The sequence below is a fragment of the Lynx canadensis genome, chromosome A1 (genome assembly GCF_007474595.2).
Source record: "Lynx canadensis isolate LIC74 chromosome A1, mLynCan4.pri.v2, whole genome shotgun sequence".
NCBI lineage: Eukaryota > Metazoa > Chordata > Mammalia > Carnivora > Felidae > Lynx > Lynx canadensis.
This window is the reverse complement of record NC_044303.2, coordinates 26,931,984-26,956,858: the sequence shown is the minus strand read 5'-3', so window position 1 is coordinate 26,956,858 and position 24,875 is coordinate 26,931,984. Positions and strand designations below refer to the sequence as shown.

The 24,875-nt window shown below is 40.3% G+C and overlaps 1 protein-coding gene across 1 annotated transcript in view; it reads right to left on the bottom strand.

Annotated features, from left to right (window-relative positions):
- Nucleotides 1–24,875, bottom strand: part of ENOX1 (ecto-NOX disulfide-thiol exchanger 1) — a 451,396-nt gene that overhangs the window by 346,070 nt on the left and 80,451 nt on the right.

The window sequence follows — 24,875 nt, the reverse complement described above, 5'->3', positions numbered from 1 at the left end:
CCGATAATAGTAATTAATGCAGAAAGCAGTATCAGTGAGAGTGTGAGAAAGTCCAATAAGCTTTACTTACATACTATGTGACCACAGAAATGGGAGCCCCAAAGCAGCATTCCTCCTTTGGGGTGTGAGTAGGACGTGAAGAGGATAGGAAGGATGGGCAAAGACAAACGTGTGCTCCACAGGGGGCGAAGGGCCCTAGGAGCCCATACATTCCCACAGGGACCATGAGCACAGTCATGTGAGTACAACAAAAGGCTGCATCCAGACAGAAGGAGGAAATAACTTTAAAAAGGTAGATTGCCAAGGAGTTAACAAACATCTCTCAAACATCTCAAGTCTATTTATTTAAATAAGAAAATGTTTACTTATTCTTGCTCTCAATTAATAAACTGAACCAGCTGCTATCACAGAAGTAAAGCTAATCCCTCACTTAAGAAAGGAAAGTTGTGTTTCTTTTTATTTTTAATTTTTTGTTAACATTTATTTATTTTTGAGACAGAGAGAGAGAGAGCATGAACAGGGGAGGGTCAGAGAAAGAGGGAGACACAGAATCTGAAACAGGCTCTGAGCTGTCAGCACAGAGCCCGATGCAGGGCTCGAACCCACAGACCTCGAGATCATGACCTGAGCCGAAGTCAGATGCTTATCCGACTAGGCCACCCAGGTGCCCCAGGAAAGTTGTGTTTCGAAAGTTTGTCTCTAAGGCAAGCATTGGAAAAGAGAACACCTGTCCCACAGAAACCTTGTTATACAGGGTGGAGAACTTTGCAGCCTGGTCCTGAACTCCCGGACTATGAACTGCTCAGGCAGAGTCAGAACACAACCATCCATCTCACACAAATGCATTCCTTCCTTTGCTCATTCCCCATCTGACGAACACCCACCGCCAGTGCCCAGCCTGCCCTAAGGGAGCACAACAGTCGTGAGCAAAGTGAAGCAAGGTGTCTACTCTCGTGAGGCTTAACTTTCAGTGTGGGGAAGGGGGGCAGCAAGGAACACAGCACAGACATGAACAAATGGATGAATGACATTACTTCGGACCATGAAAAGTGCTAGGAAGAAAGTAAAAGTGAGTATTGTCATGGGGTGCAAGGCCACTCAATGTGGACGAAAGTGACATCTATAGGAGATCCGAATGGTGAGACGGAAGAGAAGTGGCAGGGAGTTTCTGGCAGAGAGAACAGTGGGAACAAAGATGCTAAGGCTGGAAAAAGTTTCCTGTGTTCACAGAACAAAAAGGCAGCCATCGAGGCTGGAGCGGAGGGGAGGGGAGAAGTGCCGGGGGCAATGCTTCTTAAACAAAAAGTAATTCTGAATTCCAGCTTTGCACATCAAACACACACCTCCTCCTTCCTTCTGCAGGCTGCAGTTTTTTGTTGGCGGAGCTTGCCAGAGGTTCAGCGTCTCCTCAGCTGTTGACAGAAAATGCATGAGGTTGGGGACCTCAGAAGCTCAGAGGCCTTGGGGTCCCAAGAGCACGGTGGGAGGAGAGCGAGAGGCTTGGGCAAGCAAAGGGTAACAAGGGGACAGTGCCCCCCCCCCCCCGTACCTACAAAGACACCCTCCAGGGAGGAAGGGTGTGGGATGTGGGACTTCAATCCACCTTCAGCAGAATTCCGGTGTAACTGGTTTAATCAAGGGAAAGACGTCTGCCATTTACTCACCTGTTTTGTCTGGGAGCTTCCAAAGGAGCACTTCGGACAAAATCATTCGGGAGTCGCAGAAGTTCCAAGGCTGAGCTATGTGCCAACGGAGACCAAGGGAACCAAAATAATTGCAGCTTATCACTAGCCTTTTAAGATACGTCTAAAAACAAAACAAAACGAAAACCAAAACACAACCATGCCATCCGAGTAAATGTCCCTTAGGATCACTCCGAAAAGCAAAACCGAGCCACTGATGGGTGGAAAATGGATCTCACCTATTATGACAGCTGTTCCAGAGGTTTCTCTATTTTATTTGTCGGCCTCGTTTTTAAATGCTTAATCTTTATGATCACCTTGCATATTACAGTATGAAAGTAACTTGTGATTGGTGACAATTAAGAATAGGAAATTTAAGAAATGCCTGTTTTCCTAAGCCAACTTTCAACTAAACGATGTTGCTACTAAAATTATGCTCTCTTATACAAATGTTGAATATAACTAAGTTGCTCTGGAGACGATATGGTTTACATTTTTCCCACTTGTTATTTATTAGACTAGATAAATATGCCAGTTTATAACTGACACTGAAATAATAATAATAAGGCCAAAATTCTCTATGAGGTCATACTGTTTTCTTGAAAAGGATTATTCTACAGTCATAAGGGGTAAAAAAAAAAAAAAAAAAAATCAATGAACCTGGCCACAAATTCTAGGTATTTTGAACAATTCAGGTATAGTCATTTTAGAGCCAACCATCAGGGCACAGGTCAAAGAATTTTATACTTATTATATCACATGAATTTCTACTAGTATTCTACTAGTATTTCTAAGGAAGATGAACACCCAGGGTGAATATATTTTATTTCTGGATTTGGAATATACAAATTGTTATTCTCACCGGCAACAGCATAGCTATCTTGTGTTAAAATTTGATCTTTTGGGGGCACCTGGGTGGTTCAGTCCGTTAGACATCTGACTTTGGCTCAGGTCATGATCTCATAGTTCGTGAGTTCAAGCCCCACGTCGGGCTCTGTGCTGACAGCTCAGAGCCTGGAGCCTGCTTCAGACTCTGTGTCTCCCTCTCTCCCTGCCCCTCCTCCATTCGCTCACTCACTCTCTCTCTCTCCCTCTCAAAAATAAATAAATGTTAAAAATTTTTAAAAAAGAATGTGATCTTTTGTTAAAGTCCTTTTATCTGCAGCAAAACAGAAGGAATATTGGTTATTTGAGGAGTGAAGTACTATTTCTGAGAAACAAAGAGCTAAGACTAGAAGCTAACAACTCTAAGAACTTGGTGTTATCTGGACCGGCATCATTTGATAGGAGAATAATTATAAGACATTGTGTCCACTCTCAGAAGAGAAGGTATAGATCTTTGAAAGCTTAATAACTTACTGAATTGTACTTGTATTCTAAATGAGATGAATTTAAATGTCCGTATGTGTGAAAATGATTGTCAAATCATAGAGTACTGTAAAAATGTAAGGACGTGCCATTATTATTACTGGAGTTGTTTTATTACACCAATTATTATGTCTAAAGTCCTGTCTGTTATTTTTTTTTTTTTTTTTTTTTTTTTTTTTGGTGATTAGGCCCAGAGCATCTTAAGTAAGAAGGCATGGAACAATCTATCCTCCTAAATGTAGACACAGCCAATGGAAAATGTTATTCCATCCAATAAATCAATTTGTTTATTCATGATCTGAACAAAGTGCCTCATGTCAATTTCTGATTGTTCTCTCCAAGAACTTTTTAAAACTCACCAGAACAGATGGAAAGAAAAATACAACTAAAACCTGATAGCATAATTTGTGGCCTGAAAGCTCGGATTAAAAAAAAAAAAACACGTGACATCCAAATCCTTGACAGGAAAGTCAGTATCAGGGCATATTCCTTACACTTAACTCTCAAGAGTTATCAAAGTAACACATTAAAAAAAAATTATTTTAAAGTTTATTTATTTTGAGAAAGAGGGAGAGACAGAGGCATGAGCAGGGGAGGGGCAGAGAAAGAGGGAGACACAGAACCTGAAGCAGGCTCCAGGCTCCGAGCTATCATCCCAGAGCCCGGTGCGGGGCTTAAACTCACGAACATTGAGATTATGACCTGGGCCACTTAACTGACTGAGCCACCCAGGCTCCCCAAAGTAACACATTTTAATACAACATCAGTATCTAGTGCTTTCCTCCACATCAATTTGTTTGCAAATTTCTATCTCCATTATTGTTTTAAAAATTACATCACCTTCAGCCAAGAGTTCTATTACTTTTATGTAACCTTTATATAATAGTTTTAAAAAATGTTTATATGCTTCAAAATGGACACAATTATGTCCATTAAAAAAAGGTTAAAGTTACCTAAAATAATAAACATAATTCCTAGAGTTAATTTTACCCCTGTCTAGACATGGTCCAATGACTAATTTTTATATACTTATGAAGAGTAGGAAAAGGAGAATCATAAATGTCTCGAATTTGGAGGAGAGAAATTGAGGTATAGAGAGATAATAGCACCTTGCAGAGGAGGGATTAGCACTTAATCTACATGTGTACTCTTCTCCCCCACAGTCAGAGCTGCAAGGAAGGGAAACAGAATTTATAAAGTAAGATTTGTAAATCATGATAACATGTATCAGGGTACAATTATGTAACTTTAAACATCTTTGAATTTAAGAAAATAGAAACCCAGAGCCTGATATTTATTGAATTACATCCATGCCTTTTCCTGACTTCTTGTTTACAATAAATTTTATGGGAGGGTATTTCGATTTGTGAATTCTTGCCAGTCTGTTCTCTAATGAGACTACAGCCTGTTTGGATTTTTAAGCTTTTTGACATTTAAAAGTGTTTACTTTGGGTCTCTAAAAACCACAGAAAAGGCTTTCCTAGTATAAAAATGCTGACCCGTTGTACTTTCGGAACATAACATGAAAAACTCATAGGTGGTAGATCTTTCTTTGTGATCGAATAACACTTTTTTCAATTCTTTGACAATTGGTACTAGTATTTATACACTGCAGCTAAATCGGGTAGCATATGGGCTACAGCCACAATATTTTGACCAAAAGTGTCAGATAAATGCTTTGCCTCAAAAAGATAATCCCTGACACGCATGAAGCCTTCGGAAACAGCTGGTACGTAGCACGCTGTCCGTGGAGAATGACACGCGTTAAGAACATGCGTTCATAGGGGCGCCTGGGTGGCGCAGTCGGTTAAGCGTCCAACTTCAGCTCAGGTCACTATCTCACAGTCCGTGAGTTCGAGCCCCGCGTGGGGCTCTGGGCTGATGGCTCAGAGCCTGGAGTCTGCTTCCGATTCTGTGTCTCCTTCTCTCTCTGCCCCTCCCCCCTTCATGCTCTGTCTCTCTCTGTCTCAAAAATAAATAAACGTTCAAAAAAAAAATTAAAAAAAAAAAAGAACATGCGTTCATATAGGAAACAAAATTTCAGCGTTTTAGAATGAAGCGCTGTCCTCAGCAGCAAATGTGTCGGGGTGCTTTTGGAAGAAAGTCAGAGACTCCTCTGGCCATTTCTGTCACTAAGAAAGAGAAAAATCATACTTCAACCAAACGAACCTTAACCTTTTCCGGAAAACATTTTGTGAGATCTGCCCATTCTACCTAAGCTCCTAAATAAGGCTCCAGTCAGATCGTAAGTTGAAAGAAGAGAGAGTGACATGAATAAGAAAGAACGAAACTCCTAAAATAACGCACCCAGACTGTTACCAGTCTCGCCTTGGCTGCTCTTTCACCCACAGCAAGTCCTAAAACTTGTGTTTTTCTGGGTCTGCCAAAATTCAAGTTCCTACATTAGTCTGTTGATTTCAGTCCATTAGCGTAATTATTATTTTCATCACTGCAATCATTAAGTTTTTAAACCTCATTGTATTGATGAGACTAGACAGAGAAAGGCAAACAGACTTCATTGCGAAAGCCAATTTTGATCTATTAGCAGCGGCTGCTGAAGGGTCTGCTAAGAAGAATCCTGAGGCTGGTATGATGGGAAAGTGCAATCTAATGATTTCATGCTGTCCGTTTATGAATACAAGTCTGTCAGATCCCCAGGACTTACAGCACCTGTAGGTAATCGATAAATGTTTAGTGAAACAACGATTCTATGCACCATGGCTGAGGTCTCTTTGTAAGAAAAGCTTTAAAAAAAAAAAAAAAACCCACAGGTAACAGGCAGTAAATAGCTGTGTGCCCTTAGATATAAATGTATTCCTTCATTTATTCATCTACTCACTTAACCTTTCATCAGGAATACTTCAGTAGTTCTTTAAGGATTCTTCCGGCCTACATTATCACCCCTTTCCAAGCCACAGTGCTAATAAAATGACCTTTTTCTATGATAGTATTAGATCATGTTTGCTCTTCTCATCCCTGGTTCTTCATTCTCATTGGGCTCTCTTACGAAATACACCACACAAGCATATAAAAACCAGTCATGGCAGACAGATAAATAAATTGGATGGATGGATGAACGGAGGGGAGGGAGGGATGGAGAGATAGAGAGACAGACCCCAGATATTCAACCAGGATCCCTTCATTGATCAATTTACCAATTATTCTCTGTTTTCTATTCTCCTGTTCCCCCTTTTTTGGCCCACAGATCTTAAAAGCTTTGATTTCATTGTAATCCATAGGCTTGGGTAGAAGACACTCCAGCAAAAAAAGAGTCTCCCCGCCTTTCGGCACGAAGGGGCATATGGAAACAATGCCTCTTCCTTTATGACAATCTTTTGCATGGGGTAGAAAGGGCAAGCTCCTCAGCGGTGAACAAACCATCTTTCTCCATCTGGCCTTCACCACCCTGGAGGAGTTTCACCTGCTGCCCGTGCTCACTCCCTGAGAGTGTGCCCCTCGTAGCTCCCTGACCACATCGTGATGTTTCCAGTTCGAGGTTTTGTGTTTGCTTTTTTTTATTATTATTATATGAAATTTATTGTCAAATTAGTTTCCATATTCTTAATTAGTTTCCATTGTTTTTGCTTTTTTGTTTTCTTTTAGCAGGGTGTTTTTGCCTTTTCATCTGCTTGACAAACTCCAGCTTGGTTCTACAAACCCAGTTCACCAATTACCCCACATCACACCCTGGGAAAAGTGAGTCATTCCCTTCTTTACCTTTCCCATAAACAGTTCATCATTGTACCAGTCTCGTGCTCTGTTAAGGAGTTCGAATTAATACCTGAGAACTGGTTGAGAGCAGGGATTTTGTCTCAATTTGTCTCTGTTTTCTTAGCATCCAACACAGTTTAGGACACCCTGGATATAACCGAGAGTACCCTCAAGGTTTTCAGTTCAGGAGGCGAAAGGAATACTGATGACATTAGCCAAGAGATGGGATAGAGAATAGAAGCAGATTTTCTTATGAGATTTAATTTGTAAGTTGGAGATCTCCACATTTTAAAGCCATGATAAGATGGGTTCCAGCAGAAATAAGAAAGTCAGGAAATCTGGGCCTAGAGCTGGAGAAAGGGGTGGGAGCTGAAGGCAGTCGTCTGGGAGTCATCAGTATACGGGTAGTAGCAGCAGCCATGGATGGATAAGGTAAAGAATACTGCAGAAAGGCTTTGGGGAAGAATAAGATATCGAAGAAACTAGAGCACTTACAAAGCCAAAGGCATTGAGAAATTAAAATAGGAAGGAGTATCAACCATGTTAGTGTCTCCTGATGATCGAGTGGAAGGGAAACCACAGAGATGATGGATCTTACAACTTGGAGGGACAAATACAGGGAAAAGTGAGACATCACCGCGAGCAATCTCAGTGGAGGGGAAGGACCAGGAAGAAACAGACTGCAGTGGGCTAGAGTGAATGAGTGTCTTTCATCCAGACTCATTACAGACAGTAGGAGTCTGGATGAAAGACAGCTTATGCATGATGCCAGCAGTGGCCGCCCAGGTGGGCAGTGGAAGAAGAGAGGGATGGAGAGGTCTGGTGAGAGGGAATTAGCAAATGAGCAGAGCTGGAAGGATTTTAGTCTTCCCATGGCAACATTTTACATATTTTATATTTTGGGCAAGATGGCCTTAAGAAAATGGTTCCAAAATTCCTACTGGGGATGAATGCTTACACTCTCCCCCCATTCCTTATATTTCCATAGAACGGAGGGAACATCAGTTTCACAAGAAGATACAATCTCAGCCTTCCCATTCACTTCTTTCTGGCAAGGAGTAATTTATCTGATTTTTGAGTTTGGAAAAAGGAATTGAGCTTGTCCAGCTTATCATCTCGTTCCCTTAAATTCATAGCAGATACAGGACCTCCTATGTCGTTATGCTTTCAGTTGCCTGCCATGGCACAGGGGGCTGAGGCTGTCTAGCTCTGCTTGTACTTGAGAGGTCGGTTTATATCAATGGGGCTGTACTAAGAAGCCCATGTGGTCTTGGGCGTATGCCAAATTCTCCAGTTCATCCATACTGGTAGTCAACCTATGGTGCGAGCTCCACTCATCTGACTCTGGCATTTGCTTCTCAACTAGATCTGAGCTCAAGCAGGAGAACCCACACCTTAAAGCTACCTTTCAAGGAGATTATTAAAGAAGTGATAAAGAAATGCGAGGCCTTGAATTCCTTGTCTGAGATCTGAAGTAGAAGTAGGGAATCTCTAAATACCTTTCGTCAACCTCTAAACATTTGCTTGTCCATATGTATATCAGACAAGTAGAAGGAATGATCTTTTAAATGGTCACAACCATCTCAAAAGCAAAAGGGAGTGTGTCAGAGAGGGAGGTAAAGCATAAGAGATTCTTGAATGCGGAGAACAAACTGAGGGTTGACAGGGGCCGGGGGGGGGGGGTGGGACAGGGAGCGGGGAAGTGGGTGATGGTCACTGAGGAGGGCACTTGTTGGGATGAGCACTGGGTGTTGTATATAAGTGATGGATCATGGGAGTCTACCCCCAAAACCAAGAGCACACCGTATACACTGTGTTAGCTAACTTAGCAGTAAATTAAAAAAAAAAAAAAAAAAAGGAGTGTTTCAAGTAGAAGCAGGTGGTCAACAGGGTAATACAGCAGAAAAGTCTCCTAGGATGAAGAGAAATTAAGAGATTATAGGGTACCTTATCAGGAGCCTTCTCTGAGAGAGGAAGAGGTCAATACAATGAAGATGTCTATGTATAAATAAATTGTATTTACATAAATAAAACATATATGCACCAACAGACATACAGAAAAAGATGGAGACAAACAAGAAATAAACAACAGAGAATCAAGCTGAAAAAAATTCCAATTCCACCAGCTGGAATGCTATGCGTATACAAGCTTCTTCCCCAACTAGATTACAAGACTTTGTACCTTTGCACATAAATTTTCCCAGAGAAAAAATAAGTAGTCACAAAATGCTTAAAAGCAAATGCTAAAAATGGTTTGGCTCAAAGAACAGAATGGAGACTTTTAACCAAGCTGAAGACAGCAGAATATGATTTTGCTCTCTTGTCCCTCGGAAGCTCTGAGACCTCTCCAGTTGCAACATTCCATATACCAGGGGCTGAGGGGAGGAGGGTCTCAGCGCTGGGAGCTCAGTGAAAAACAATGATGATCCAGGGTGGGTCATTGCACTGGGGGCTTAAGGACTAATGGGTTTTATCTGATTCATCAGTGAGTGCCTTCAGGAACAGAGTAGAGAAAGCAATTTTTTTTTCCCCCTGCTGTTGCTGTAAACAGAAATCTCACTCAGCCTTGTCCTGAATTCTTGCACAGGAAATCTCTGCTCACCTGCCCTTTGAGACACAGGTCTCCAGCAGGCACTCTCCAGAGGCAGAGGTAAGATGTGTTCCATGCAGTGCAATCAGTTGCTATGTGTTCCATTGTGGCAACCAGGATTCACAAGGGCAAAGCTGATACACCACAGCTTTCAGCCATAATCCCCCTGGAATCTAGCCCTGCTGTTAGAGGGATAATTATCTGGTTATCCCTGAGGCCAGTTCTTGCAGTTTTCACATAAAAATCACCTCTTGCATAAGACATGAAATTTAAAATCATCCCTTCATAGATATCACTGAGTCACTCCATTACCTCTGGGACAGATATAAATTATGCATTCTTTGATTCTCTTTAAAATTTTAGAGGCACATGGGGACACAGAAGGACCTCATTGGTACTAAAAAATATAAGGCATTCCAGAAAGAAACAATAACTTGTGTGATATTAACTGCTACTAGCGTTCCAAAGGCTCTCTGCTTGGTCAAGGAAATCGCATAAAGCATGAAAAACTAACAGCAGGCTTGCATGCTAATGACTGCTGGTGACAAGGACTCATTGAATGTCACTGCTTCCTGTCCTCATGCTGCTCATTTTTCTTATCTCAGTGACTTCTCCTTTCACAAGACTGATGGACCCCTGTGAATTGGCGTCCTTCTGGGTGTCTGCAACTAAGAAGGCACTCAGGAATGTGTGTATTCGAACCCCATGCACTCTTACGCGTCCCCCTTCCCCGACCAGTTCCATTCTGTAACGTTGAGAGAATTATCTGTACCATGGAAATGGGGTTGTACGAGTCCTCTGCAGCCAGTTTGGTTTTTACCTCTGGAGGCTGCCAAGGCTTGCTATCATGCATGTATTCATATTGCAAAGAGGGCGTGACATTTCCATAGTTAGCACGAATGAAATGCAACGCCTGTCGCCGCAAGAATAAAGAAACGTGTGCGTTCTCATGCTCCACTGCTACGACGACCTATTTCTCACCAGCATCTGTTCAGTGCTGATCAACCATTCCAGATGCAAGCGAATGCCACAGCCCTGCCAGTCTGTTACCCAGACAGCCCTGGCTACAGAGGTTCCATTCCACGGTCCACATTCAATATTAACCTATCTTCTCCCATCGTCACTCCAGGAAAGGAACATTCCTTAAAGATTCAAACCCGTAGCATGTTGTTTGCCTCAGATGCCCGGTAAGTTTAGGACAAACGAAAGCACAGCATCCAAAGACGAGCGGTCTTGCCACAGAAGTTGACTTCAACTGCTTGGGTCTCACAGCTGCTGCTGAGGGTTTGTGGAGGTCTCTGACTTTCGGGAGAGGTGAGACAACCTCCAAAATGCTTTAAAGGCTTTCCCGAGGCAAAATGCGCTGAGCCATATTCATTTTTTAAGCTAAAAATGAGAGGTATTTGAAAACGACTGTCCCCTCCCCCCCCCCAAAACAGGAAAGAAAGTCGCTGTCGAGATGCTAAAACGTTGTACCACTGTCACCAAAACATATGCCAATTCTACAGAAAATGCCTCTAAGCCCTTGACCTAATGAGGTTAGTGACAGGATATGGATGACCCTAACAGAAAGCGAAACTCAGAAAGAATTTTGTTCACAAACTGCCATACTTCTCCTGTCATGTAACCAATTTTTCCCCTCAAAATTAGAACATGGACCGCAAATCTTCAAAGCTAATGCTGCATATGACAGGCTAAGTGCTATTTAAAACGTAATATTATATGTGTCAATCTGGTAGGGAAAAACAAGAGCCCGTGTGAAGGACTTTTCAGATAGGTAGGGGTCTTAAAAGGTTATAAAGATGCTCATCAACACAGTGAACCACGAACCAGCTTTTCCCATCCAATTAGAAAAAGTACAATATTGTCACCGAGTTCTGCAAATGCGAGGGTCCTTTCAGCCTGAGTGCTCACTGGCACGTACCCACTCTATTAACTTGACCTCCAATGTGCAATGCATCCATTTCTACTGAAATTAATGTTTTGGGTTAAAATCAGTGCTCAGAAGACATGAATGAAAATGATTTAATGTGTGCGTCCGGCATGCTATTTCCAAAGTGTTTCATCTTTGTAATTGACTATAAACCAAAATCATGAGAGGTGGGAGGACGCTCGAGTTGTAACACTTCCACAGCTGACTAACACATACACTTACATTTTCAACTTTAATCCCAGGCAGGGCATCTGTGCTATTTAAACACCTGTTATGCTTGAGTTCTCAGCAGAGAAACCGCTGGTTTCCTACAAACATGCTTTATCATAGTAGGGGACTTTCTCCGTCAAGAATCACAGCACGGGTATTTCCACGGATTCACAACATTGAGACACAGGGTGTGGAAGATCCAGGTTATTCAAGTTCCTCCACAAAGACTGGCCACTATGTTGAGAAACGCTTAATTGCATTATGCGTACACCCACTTAATGCTCTAGAAACTAGATATCACACTGAAATGTGATAGAAAGGAAAATGTAGCCTAGTCAAAGCGGCATGTTCTTTTCTCTTCCCTCGTGGAAATTCAGACCCTCTGCAAAGCAGGGTCTGAAAATAGAGATAAGACTGAAAGTTTGCCGGACTTAGACTGTTTTCATAAAACAAACCAGGTAAATCACAGGTAACTGCACTACTATTCCCAACCCTACCCTCCAAAAATGGAAGCCCATCAGCTACTCTCTGGAGAGATGTAAGTGACAGAGAAGACTTCAGTAGGACCATATTCGGTCCATGTCTTTCAACCCATCTAAAATCAGTTTTGTTTGATTGTTCCTAAGAAGCGCCTCTGCCTTCCTGTTGAACAGTCATTCTTTAAACTCTTCTTGAGAGGCTCGTGTTATGGGGTGCTTTTATACTGTGGTTACTGGCAAGTTCTGGTTTATCCCAGCAGCTCAAAACAGCAGGACCAGGACTGGCATCAGAAGAATAAAATGCAGATTCCTCAAGAACTTAGCACAGTGCCAGATGGCGGCTTAGCCATTTGGAATTTTATGCCAGTTTCCTCTTCTGTAAAATCAACCCACAGAGGTGGCATGACAGTCTGATATGGGTACCAGGGATGAGGACACACCTTGACCGAAACCAGAGGTTAGTGGCCTGGGAGAATTAAGAAAGCACATCTTAGAATATATTGTAATATGTAAGTCCCTAAAGATTACAAAGAAAAAAAATGGACGAATTTACTGTCCACTGAAGTGTATTGACCTCGTGGTCTAATGGGACACTTATGAGAGAGGCATTGATGGAACATAAACTATTTTCTTCAATGTACAACAGACAACTCAGGGGAAAATATTAAGAACAGAAGAAAACAGGATCTTAAAAGCAGTCAGCGTAATTGTTTTTCTAAGAATCGCATATCTAATCCTATCACTTCTCTACTTAGGCTAGCCCCAAATCCTTAACATGAACTTTTGTCACAGGACAATAGAAGCTATTTACGGGTTTCAAACTGGGAGAGGAAGGGAGCATATAATCTCTGCTTTTGCTTTTAAAACCCAATCCACTTGTCATTTAGGTCACTGCTTTCTCTAGGAAACATTCCCACACCTCGCAGAAGATTAGGCTTCCTACGGTATTATCTTATAGGGCTCTGTACTTTGTCTTGACATATATCAAACTTGTCATTATTTCTCAGAGTCTCTCTATCCCCATGGTGATCTGTGCTGTTCAATATGGTAGACACCACGCATATGTGGCTACTGAGCCCTTGAAATATGGCTAATTCAAGCTGATGTGTTTTCGTGTGAAACACACATGATATTTGCAAGATTTAATATGGATTTCTCCAGAAGGAATGTAGCCCTGTTGACACCTGATTTTAGCCCAGTGAGAACTACATTAGTGTTCTGACCTTAGTACACTATACGAGAGTACATGTAGGTTGTGTTAAGCCACGAAGTGTGTGGTAATTTTTATGGCCGTAACAAAAAACTAATACATGTAGCTATGGAAGGTTTACATATGTGGATCTCCTATTATTTCGGTTGGATGGCATTGGGTTCATTCATAAACTCCATGAGGGCAGGGACATGTCCGTTTTGTTCACTGCTCCATGACCTGCTCCCAGCACAGTGCCTGGCTCATGCTGGTTAGTCCAAAATAGTGGGAATGGGTGAAGCAATTTAAATAAAGACAGTTCCTCTCCTTTTAGAAATGAGTAATCCATTCATTATTCTAGTAAACATTTATTAAGCTAGGTACCATACAAAGTACTGAGTCAGCTGCTATGCAAGGTGTACTGAGCTAGGTGCTATGCAAGGTACTGAGCCAGGTGCTATGCAAGGTACTGAGCCAGGTACTATGCAAGGTACTGAGCCAGGTACTATGCAAGGCGCCGAGGATACAAAAATAAACACAAAGTGGTTGCCAGGGGCTGGGGGGAGGGAGGTGCAGGGAGCAACTGCTTGGCGGGTATGGGGTTTCCTTGGGGGATGATGAAAATACTCTGGAACTAGATAGCCATGGTGGTTGCACAACACTGAATGTACTAAATGCTGCTGAACTGTTCACTTTAAAATGGTTACTTTTTTTGTTCCGTGAATTCCACCTCGATAAAAAAATAAGAAAATGAATAAGAAGAGGGCACGGTCCCTGGTCTCTGGCGTCAAGGATCTCAGTGCAGCACAGAGTTGTACATATGTAAGCGTGTGCGTGTGCCATAAAGCACCGGAGCCCAATCCAGGATACAGCTACTTAGGAGGGAGGCCAACGGGGTGGAGGAGGATGTGCGTAGACAAGGAAACGAGTGTCAGGAAAAGCCCGAAACCATGAAATGGTGGCTGTTTTTGTTAAATCTTCAGAGATAAGGAGGGTCTGAGACACACAAACACACACACATGTAAACTCTGTAAGGAGATGTATTCCAGACAGAAAGCACAAACACTTATGGCACCTCTAGGTAACTCTTGAAACTCCTGGCATTCTCTGTGGACTGACGGCTGTCTGCTTCCATGTCCCTATTCTAATTGATAGTCCTTACAGAGAAAAGCCTTAATCCTTAAAGTCACAGCTACTGTAATTACCCACAGTCACAGAACCTATGGAATAAAGAGCTGTTTAAAATGGGAAACTACAGAGAAAGGGAAATGGAAACCAGAAACTTACATTGACTCTATATGTGATCCAATCAAATGCACATGTAATATATAATTACAGACAGGAAAGAGAAGAAATAAAAAAAACAACAACAACTAGTTTTGCTCAGAGTTTGTCTGATTACACAGGACAGTCATTTGAAACCATCTGGCTTCTGACACAAAGAAGATGTACAGACCTAAACATAATTTAGAAGGAACACTGAGAAGTCATTAAAATCACAGGATAGACATCAAAGTACATGAGACCCCCCTGGCTTCTCTTCTGCTTGGGAAAGATTTAAATATAACCTGGGAATATCAATAACAGCTATCTCAACTCAGAGCTGACTCAAACCCACTATATTGTGGATAAAGGAAAAGAGGTAAGTTGGGGAAAATGTATTATGTTTATGTTGTAGGAGGATTTTATTTTATTACCAAAATTTTTGATACATTGGAAAGCTCACATTTCTAATTCTAAATAATAATAAATGTAAATACCAAATATCTGTTCTCAGATCAAATGTTACCTCCTCAGAAAGTAGAATACCTCCTATCGAAAGTAGAATCACTCAACAGTTACAATCATATTACCTTGCTTGATTTCCCTCTGATCATTATCTGATACTTTCTGGTTCACTATCTGCTTCCATCTGCCTCCGCTCTCTAGAATGTAAGCTCCATTAGGGCACGACTGGTATACCTCATTCACTGCTTTATCTGCGGCATCTATAAGGGTGCCACACCTTAGTGGGTACATTTGATGAATGAATAAACAAGAAATCCAAATATCATTCCCTGACTTAATTCCACATCCCATCTCCTCTCTCCAATGATTTAGAAAACTTTATAACTGAAAAATGCTTATTAATTTCGTCTATTCTAGAGATTATACTAGATTTTGAATATTGTAGGGTCAATGAATAGCACTGGATGAGAGATCCTACGGCCTAGATAGGAGTCCTAGTCCCTTCAGTTTTTACTTCTAGTTGTGTGGCATTGTATAAGCTGCTTAACCTTTCTATAACTTGTTTTCCTCACTGGTAAAATTAAGTTATTAATATTAGCTATGTCATAGGGTTTTCTGAAGACTAAAAGTATATAGGATAGTGCCTGGGACCTACTAAGTACTCACTAAATATAAATTCCACAATGGATTGAAGTCACAGAGAAAAGAATGGTGGTTTAACAAAATGTAGGATTTTCCAACCTTAGATGGTTTTCGGAGTGAGTTACCTGTACCCAGAAGTGTTCAAACAAAGACTTAAGTATCTACTTGACTGAGATACTGAAGAGAGGATTTATGCATCATAAAGTCATTTACTTTTAAGTTTTAATATCGCCCTTCCTACTCTTCCAACCCTACGATCCTAAGGTCATGACTAACACTCTAAACTGAAATTAAGAAGTATATAGCACAATTCCCAAATGCAAAAATGAGGAGCATGTCAGCCTCCTGTATTCAGGACATGTATTTGTACTATTTTCACAAGAGAGTCAATCTCTTCTTGGTACATGGGGAACTTCCTGTTGACCTCTGACCACTGACATCTATGTTCCTGATCTCCTCATGAGACTACATTGAATTAGGAGTAGATAAACATGGGAACTGGAGCTCAGCTGTTCTTGGAGACACAAAAAGTTAGGCTTGCCTAGTAGGCTCATATTAAAGAAAACTAAGAATAAGCCTAAAAGAGAGAAGCTGCAAATGAGCCAGAAAAAAAAAAAAAAAAAAAAAAAAAAAACAAACACTACAGTTCTTAATGGGAGAGTTAAATTTAAATGTATCCAAATCCAAAGAAGCCCGTATCTTGATTACAGATAGAGGGATAGGAAACTGGGAACAAGCCGACCTCTCCCAAAGAGGCCTTAGCATAGGGAAGGGTAGCTCCCAGGGGTTCTTTCAGAGGGTCACCAACAGGACTAGCACAGAGGGTGGGGGTGGGCATCAAAAACTATGTATGCAGGGGGACATGAGGTGCAAGCGGCTGGTGACTGGGTCTTCTTAAAGGAAAGGGAGACCTGAAAATCTAAACCCAGGCTCAGAGTCAAAGAATGAATCCACGGGCTTCTTCCAAATTTGTGGTATCTGGATATAACCTGGAATACTCACATCACTGAGATACAGAAAACCCTGTCACCTGCCACACCAGAAAAGATCAATTAAATGGCATTCTGCATTAATTTTATGTGAAATGGAGTTTTATCATACTCTGATAGACTGCAAATTAGCAGTCTGTGTGTGTTTAGTCCGTTAACCTTCAGCTTTTGTTGTTGTTGTTTGTAAACAATGGACACTTTTAGCACCAATAAGTATTGTTATGAGCATTCAACGAATATAGTATAACTTAATTCTCACCAGTGGTAGATTTGGAGCAGCTTCTCTGCGAGGTCTATTCAAGTGCTGACCAGAATAGCTGCACCAAGAACAGTTCCTGTATGCTCAGGTGAATATCTAAAAATACTCTTATTCTCCTTTCCATAGCAGTGAAAGTCATTTTCAGCCACCCTACAAAGGACTTTGATGTCAGTGTGTGTTAGCCTCAGCTAAGCTGTTTCAAATCCTGTACACACATTGTGGTGGGGGGAGGGGATTCTTTGAAATTCTGATGAGCTAGCCAAAAGTTGCTTTGAAATTATTCTATTCCTCCCACACTGTTTGCACACAAATTTTAGTTAGCTCATCTTAAGTTCAAAGAACTTCAGAGTGTATTTTTATAGGTAAGATTCCACTCTTTCTCAATGGCATGCTGATTGTGTGTGTGTGTGTGTGTGTGTGTGTGTGTGTGCTGTATACACAGAGACTTGCTTGAGTCCTTAGGAGTTTATTTGAGAATCTTGACAAGTTTTCAATTTAAAGTATATATGTTATTTAGCATGCCATATTTACACTCAAGAACTTGTCAATTTAATATGGCTTGCCCTTTGGGAGATTGATTGTGGCAGATGATAATAAAAGTTAGAACTCTGTGTTGAAATGTGATATATAGATTTATTTTAAGGTTATTGGAAGAGTGAGTTTATTTGACAGACCTTGTAGTCTCTTGTACCCAAACACAGAGCACAATATTGGAAGGGGAAAGTTTTGACCCAAGCAATTTTAGTAATCTCTGATTCTTCATGGCTCCTTCTGGCATCACTATTTCATTGGTTTCAGCCAATCCCCAGACAGGAGAAAAAAAAGAAAAAGAAAAAGAAAAAAACAATTTCTTTCAGACACAATTAAAAAAAGTTTTTAAAAAATCGTAAGTTTTCTCACAAGTCATATAGAACTATCCCATAGATGGAGGGGAAAAGTTTAAAAAGCATTAGTTTCCAACCTGAAGTGATTCTAAATGATAATGTCCCTAGTATTTTAGTGGGTGTATTTGGTTGTCCCAGTGAACTGGAGGACCCTACTGGCCTTTACTAGGCAGGAGATGAAAATGCTAAATATTCTGCAATGCACAGAACAGCCATTCGCCATGAAGAACTGCCCCACCTAAAATGTCACATTTGAGGGGGAGCAAGGAGAAAATGTAGAAAAATACAGAAACAGATTAAGGGCAGAAAACTTTCTCTTTCTGTTCATGATAAATCAAGTGCACACACACATACACACAATACATAATGGCACATAATATCTGAATACCATAATTAAAATGGTAAGGTCTAGGTAATATGGATCATATCTGCACCCTAGAGAGAACATATCTTTCCTTTCCAATATCTGTCAAACAAGCACAAAATTCAACAATGTATTATGCCACAAATAAAACCCACAAAACACTCCCCAAAACAGGGAAGTATAGGAAACATTCTCTTATCATAATGCAATAAAACTGTCAATTACTCACAACACTAGGAAAAAATATGCTCTGTGTCCTGAAAATTTTAAACCTGCCCCATACTTCTAGGGTCAAAAAAAGGAAAGCATCTAGAAAGTAACTTATAAAAAAAATTCATGGGATAGCTAAAGTAGTGCTCAAAGGAAAATTCACAGACTTAGTTTATTAATAAACAAGGAAGAATGAAAAATCCATTAAGCATTCAAGTTAGGAAGTTAAAGGAAACAAAAACTACAGAAAGCAGAAAAAGGAATTGATATACATAGTACAAATTAATTGGAAGAAAGAAGAGTAGAGGATTAGTAAATAAACCAAAAGGCTAGTACTTACACTGTTAGCTAATCAGATCGGGGGAGGGGGGATGAGAAAGAAGGCTCATACAATTATACAAAACCGGAAACAATAAGAGGAAAATAATGCCAATATAAAGGATATTTTAAATATCATAACAGACTAGTTTGTGCAAATAAATTTCAAAACTTAGATGACAGAAATAATTTATGGAACATATGGCATGCCAAACTGCTTCCAGAAGAGAGAGAAGATGGCATTAGACAATTACCATTTAAATGAAGGAAGTTGTTAAATAGTTGCCACCAAAACTATGGACACACACACACACACACACACACACACACACACAGCCTGGATGGGTTCATGGCACAACATGCCAAACCTTTAAAACACAGGTTAATTCCAATACCATTTAAAACTCTTCCAGAGTTTATGAAGCAATAGTAACATTGAACCTAAAACCTGACAGGCTGCACCAAAAAGAAAATTATAGAGCAAACTCAGGAACAGCAATGCAAAAATCCTAAACTAAATATTGACAAATAGAATCTGAGTTAAATAATAATGTACCTGGCCAAATGGAATTTATTTGAGGCGTGTAAGAAAAAAAATTAAAAAAATAACAAGATCAAACATTTAAGAAAAAATTCTGGTAGCACCAAATCCCTCACTATGATATTCAATGCCTTTTAGAGTATGATAGTTTTCATTTCCACATTAATGCCACCATTCCAACGACCTTGCCGTTCAGTCTCCCGCATACGTATACCATATCCTATCTCTTGACTTCGGCCAAGTTTGCATCGGTGTTTGAAACGTCATGAGCCCAAACCTGCTCCCAGTTCTGAATATCCTATCCACCCGTCAAAACCAAATTTAAATATTAACTCATAAGAAAAGCTCCCTTGATTCTCCTCACAATCAGAAACTTTTTTTTTAGCTTAAATTTTTTTTTAATGTTTATTTATTTTTGACAGAGAGAGAGAGAGAGAGAGAGAGAGAGCAAGCAAGGGAGGGGCAGAGAGAGTGAGACACAGAATCTGAAGCAGACTCTAGGCTCTGAGACTCTCTTTTTTACTGAACTGAAAAGTTTTTCCTTCTCTCATGCAAGCACTTATCGCAGCCTACCCTGTATTACAGGTATCTGTGCAAAGCACTACTTCTCCTATCAGTCTAGAAACTTTTTTGAGGGGAAGCGCCCATGCCTTATGCATCTCTGTGTTCTGATCAATGCAAGATCGGAACTACAGATCTTTATACACTTTCATGTTTCGCTGTAACAACACAAAAATCCAAGATATGAAAGCAAAAGCAAGTTGAAGACTTAGGAGTAATGGCTTTCCTTAAAATGTTACTGCGTGTGTGCAGAATAAAAAGTTAGAATCTGAACATCAGCGAGGCAGTACCCACGCCAGCCCCACTATCATCCTGCAGCCGGAATCATGGCAGCATGAAATTCACTCCGGCTCCAGACTGAGAAACTCTAATTACCCTCAGCCAGCCAGTAAGCTGACGGTAACAGCCTTTGCAGGAGCCAAAAAGCAGCTAGAAGCTAGAAAGCATCAGTGCAGGACATGGAGTCAGGATGGAATCGTTGGTCTCATTAGGTTGTTGGTTTGGAAGCAAGTACTTCACACACACACACACACACACACACACACACACACACCCCACTACACATATGCATCCTTTTCATGTTTCATTTCCACGAATTTCAAACATTAACCTGTGTTCTAAAATTTCACTGAAAATGTACAAGTCTGTGAGACAGTCATCGTGTCAAGTTTCAAAACGTGTGTGTAATTTGTTATGCGCAGCAGGGTCAACAGTCCTATCAAAATTGCACCAGAAGGTTTGCGAAGAACGGAATATTAAACAGGGCAGAGACTATGGGATTTAACGTGAGAAACTGACATCAAGCTCAAATGGCACAAAAAGGCCACATTCCCACCAGTGTTGATAACGCTTCTCGAGACCTGGACTTTCGATATAAACCTGTTATTCTGGGTATAATTTCAAAAGCAACGAAGTCCAATGAAATGACAAATTTCTGGTTCATCCCAAGTACGAAAGCTACAGTTTATTTTAAGACCACGTCATACAAAGAAGTTGACATAGTTGACACTTTCTGGTAGGGAAGTCTACCAGTTGTTTTTTTTTTTTTTTTTTCATCCTCCTCATGTTGCCCCATCCCTCGCTTAGAATGTGCCCTTCTCAGGTGTTTGAGACATCTGTCCCTGGTTTTCCTATTTCTCTGATGCCCCTTCGTCTCCGCAACTCCTCCATCTGCCCTGATATCTCAGTGATCATCAGGCCCCCATACTCCGCTCTTATCTCATTCCCACACCGCACACTTTGCCATTTCAGAGCTCACTACTATTCACGGCTTCAACACTAAATGAAGATCAAAGTCTTAAATCAAAATCTATCTCCAGGTAAAAATCATATACCTATGTGTCCCCAGCTTATCAGCCTCATATGCATAAACTATACTCACTTTTTGTTGTTGTTGTTTTTCTTTTGTTTCAAGTTTTTATTTTAAATTTGAGTTAGTAAACATATAGGGTAATATTGGTTTCAGCAGCAGAATTTAGTGATTCATCATTTACAGAAAACACCCAGTGCTCATCACAACATGTGTCCTCCTTAATACATATTGCCCATTTAGCCCATCCCTCATTCACCTCCCCTCCTGAGCAACCCTCAGTTTTTTCTCTTTCATTAAGAGTCTCTTATGATTTGCCTCCTTCTCTTCTTTTTCCCTTCCCCTATGTTCATCTGTTTTGTTTCTTAAATTCCACATATGAGTGAAATCATATGGTATTTGTCTTTCTCTGATTTATCTTGCTTAGCATAATACACTCTAGCTCTATCTATGTCATTGTAAATGGCAAGATTTCACTCTTTTTGATTGCTGAGTAATATTCCAGTGTGTGTGTGTGTGTGTGTGTGTGTGTGTGTGTGTATGTGTGTGTACATCTTTATTATCCATTTATCAGTTGTGTACTCACTTTCTCCCTCCAAACTGAGAGAAGCTGAAGAAGGATGGTCTTCCAAAGATGTCCACACCCTAATATCCAGAACCTTTGGTTATGTTACCTTATATGGCAAAATGTTTGCAGATATAACTTAATTGAGGGTCTTAAGATTATCCAAGTGGATCCAGGTAGATCAAGGTAGTCACAAAAGCACTTCCAAGAGTCAATGTTAGAGTGATTTTGTGAGAAACACTTGACTGGCCATTGCTGGTTTTGAAGCTTGAAGGGAACCATGAAGCAAAGAATATAAAGAGCCCCCACAAGCTGGAGGAAGCAAGGACGATTCTCCTCTAGAGTGTACGGAGGGAGTATAGCCTTGCCATGCTGATTCCTTGATTCAACCCAAAGAAACCCATTTCAGACTTACTACCTCCAGAATTGTAAGATAACAATTTTGTTATTATTTTAAGCCACTAAGTTTGTAGTAATTTGTCACAGCAACAATAAGATACTAACACCACCAATTCTCTCAATTACTACTCTGCCATATAACTTTCCAAGACCTATTGATTCTTCCTCCTAAATTCTTTACGGCCCTTCCACCCCATCTGTTCTTATCTCCATGGGTACTCTCCAAGAAGGAAATGCATTGTGAGTCTTTGCGGGTCTTCCTGTGTCTCCTCAGGCCACTGCCTCCCCCAACTCTAAGTTGGGCAATGTCAGACTTCAAACTGTCCCCAGAAGATCCTTATAAGAAAAAAATATGATTGTCTCAAGTCACATGGCTCACTGTTGACAACAGAGTGACAATAAGTTTATTTATCTGGTAAAGTGCCTTCATATTGTGACACCCACCTAACCATCCAATTTTAATCTCTGCCCTCTGTCCAAACTTGGTGCCCACCCAGCATTCCATGCAAACATGATACTTAATCTTCACTCTGAATAATGGTTTCTTAGCACCTGTCTAACTGGCAAGCTCCTACATATCTTTCAATACTAATCAACTGTGTTGGCAATCTCTTGAGAGTGAGCTCTTTAAAGGCTGGGACCTCTCCATTTCTTTCTCCACAATGCCTAGCCCGGCTCTCACTCTCAACAAACAGCAGGGACAAGTTTTGCCTTCTCATGACCACTAGCATAAAGATAAGGCTCTATCTTTCTCCTAGTTTTGGCTCATATTTGACTTTGGAATTACTGTGAGAATTAACCCAGTAAGACAACATACTCCTATACTTTCAAGAAGTAGGCGCTAGGTTTGAGAACTGCTACTAGAACAACCAGCCCTGGCATCATAGCCATTGCTTCTAGTTAAGAACTTCACCCTGAAAGGCACGCTTAGGACAAGAGGCACTTATCAGTCCCAATTCTGCTACAGATGAAGAGTGACTCAAAACCACTCTCATGCTACCCCTTTGCTCTCCCTTCTCAGTTATAAAGAATTCCACTTCCAGTTTTCAGCCAAGAAAGTTTTTGTACTTTCAAATCATTTCGTTTCTTTACTCTTGCCCATCTCCAATTTCCTAATATTATGTTTAAAATATGGAGATGAAAATTAGACTCAAATATGGGCTTTATCAATGCTGAACACTGTGAGTGGATTATTTTATGATTCTTGTGTGTTACATTATGGTTAATGCAACCCCAGATCGTGTTCTCCTTTTGGATAACAGCCCTATATTGCTGACTCATATCCCTGAGTGACAGGGTGAGAATGGCTTTTTACCTGCAGAATACTTACCTGTCAATTCCATTCTTTATGATGGCTAGGATAATCTATCAGTATTTTTCCCCAGAAATACAAAAACCTCACACTTCTATAAAGAACTGCCTAATGCACTGGCAGTATAGCTCATCTTGACTTGATGTTCCAATCTATAATTGGAACCATTAGACTCAAAGCAAAGCCTCCCAAAGTTCTGTAGCCATTTTCAAACATATGTTGTTATATTTATCTGGGTAACGATTTAATTCAAAATTTAAAAAAAAATACATGTTATTCTTTAATTGTCAGTTTAGAAGCTATACTTCATTTTAGAAGTCATAAACACTAGAAATAATGATTTAGACTGACCATGTGGAAATGGTTTCAGGGACTAGCCTCTGATTCCATTAACTTCTGTGCATTTTTCCTTTTAAATCTACAATGAGAAAGACACAGTTGAGAACAGAGGATGCTTTTTAAGTTAATCTGCCTTTCTGATAAAGCAATGGAAATAGAAGCTCAAATTATGTTTCTGAAGTAAAATGGGACAAGATAAACAAAATATTTCATTTCTAATTGGCTCCTGGGGAAAAAAAATCTCAATGAAGATTATGTATGTTTCTATTAATTTAAGTAAATTAGTTCATTTTACTTTTTCACACTGATGTGATAAAGTTGAAGTGTGCACTCTTAAAAAAATTTTTGACATACTTTAAAGACAGATTTAATATTATCTCATTAAAACAACATGTATAAATGAGTGGATTTGCAGCGGAAAAATCTGGATCACAATCTTAGCTCATTTGTTCACTATCAGATCAAAAAAAAAAGTCACATTACCCCTCTAGATCTGCATTTCTTTTATTCACACTCTGGCAATTAGTAATCACACTCTGTAATGTTTACACCTTATCTTCCTTCCTCTCTTGTGAGTATGGCTGAGAAATCCACACTACACTTAAAAAAAATAAGATCAAAATACAAAGCTGTAATGGGACCAGTACAACCTGCAGAAAAGGAGCTAGCACTCCAGTGTAGAGAAAGTGGAAAATTTGAGGCTGAAAGTCTTATTTGTCCCCCTTTCCTAGGGTTTCTGAGCTATAGTTTCCTCATCGGCCCAACAGACTGATGGTGCCTGTTTTGAGATTTTGTTCCTACAGTGGAAATGCTAATCAGAATCTTGAACAAGTACATGATAAAAACAGGGCTACTCTAGTGATGCAGATGTGTGGATGGAAGGTCTTGCTCACTCTAGCTCAGCCCCAGACACACATTGTAAAATCTTAAAACCAACAAATGAGATTTAAACACGGTTGTTTCTAATACTCAAGTCTCTGTGTATCTTAACATCGTGCACTTGCCCAATATGTGAAGAGAAAGTGGTATTTTAGAGGCAAAAAGCACTGTGTCAGACTTGTATTTCCAACTGTTGTTGGACTAAATATTCAGGAAAGCTACCCTGTCAAAAACACCTACATGTTTGATAAATTATAACTAGCTTACATATAAACACACGGCAGAGTTCTCTAGAAAACAAGGGAAGCTAACAAAAACTGGGACCCACAAACTAAAATCATAATGGTAAGAAAACCCTGAAGCTAAAGCCTTCCTGAGGACAACTGACTAACCAGGCACCCAGAGTTTATATAT